This window comes from Schistocerca serialis, chromosome 9 (genome assembly GCF_023864345.2).
Source record: "Schistocerca serialis cubense isolate TAMUIC-IGC-003099 chromosome 9, iqSchSeri2.2, whole genome shotgun sequence".
In the NCBI taxonomy this organism is placed as follows: domain Eukaryota; kingdom Metazoa; phylum Arthropoda; class Insecta; order Orthoptera; family Acrididae; genus Schistocerca; species Schistocerca serialis.
In genome coordinates, this window is record NC_064646.1 from 210,977,197 (window position 1) to 210,978,308 (window position 1,112).

The following is a 1,112-nucleotide window of genomic DNA, read 5'->3' on the forward strand; positions in this document are numbered from 1 at the left end:
GAGTGAGCGAAACACATCTGAACTTCACCAACAAGTCAGTCACTTCTGGTACCTAGGAGACCACCATCCAACCGAATATCCATTACAGAAAGGACATTCAAACTGCAAAAGGCGTACAAACTGACGTGGAATTACTACAATAAAAGAGCAGTATCTCGTAATGGAAAACGGCTATTCGGTTGTTTTACCAGAAGCCTTGTGTGTTATCGGCAACGGCCTTGCAGCAGTGGATGCATCGGTTCCCATGAGATCACCGAAGTTAAGCGCTGTTGGGCGTGGTCGGCACTTGGATGGGTGACCATCCAGGCCGCCATGCGCTGTTGCCATTTTTCGGGGTGTACTCCGCCTCGTGATGCCAATTGAGGAGCTACTCGACCGAATAGTAGGGGCTTCGGTCAAGAATACCATCTTAACGACCGGGAGAGCGGTGTGCTGACCCCACACCCCTCCTATCCACATCCTCCACTGAGGATGACACGGCGGTCGGATGTTCCCGGTAGGCCACTCGTAGCCTGAAGACGGAGTTCTTGTGTGTTATAGAAATCACAGCAATTAAGGAATGACGAAAATTCATGACATCGAGAAACAAGAACGGAAAATTCTTAGAATACATGTACAAGTAGAGGAGTGGACGAAAGTATGGTAACATCAACACAACACCATGCCCAGTATGGTGTAGGAAAACCGTTGGCACTCGAAACTGCTTCCCGTCGTCTCTGAATGGATAAAAACAGGTCTGTATGATTTCCAAGGGATCTAATGACGTTCTTCCTGAAAAAGAGTGGCAAGTTCAGGTAACGATGATGAAGATGGATAGCGATCATCCAAGCTTCTCTTTCAAACCAGACCACAAAGACTCAGGTGTCCAGGAGAGATGCAAAACTTCATACTCATGCTCACAAAACCATTTCTGGACAACGCGAGCTGTGCGAAAGGGGTCCATGTGGTCTTGGAACATAGCAACACCACGGGGGAATAAACATGTAGCATGCAATGGACCTGATCAAGCATAATGGCCACACAGTCCTTGGCAATAATGCGACACTGCAAAGTAACCTCAAGGCCCATGGAATTCTACGATATGTTTGACCATATCATCGCCTGAGAAAAAA

The 1,112-nt window shown here is 47.5% G+C and overlaps 1 pseudogene; it reads left to right on the top strand.

Moving 5' to 3' along the window:
• Nucleotides 1–208: 208 nt before the first annotated feature.
• LOC126420236 (5S ribosomal RNA) lies at nucleotides 209–326 on the top strand (annotated as a pseudogene).
• Nucleotides 327–1,112: the final 786 nt, after the last annotated feature.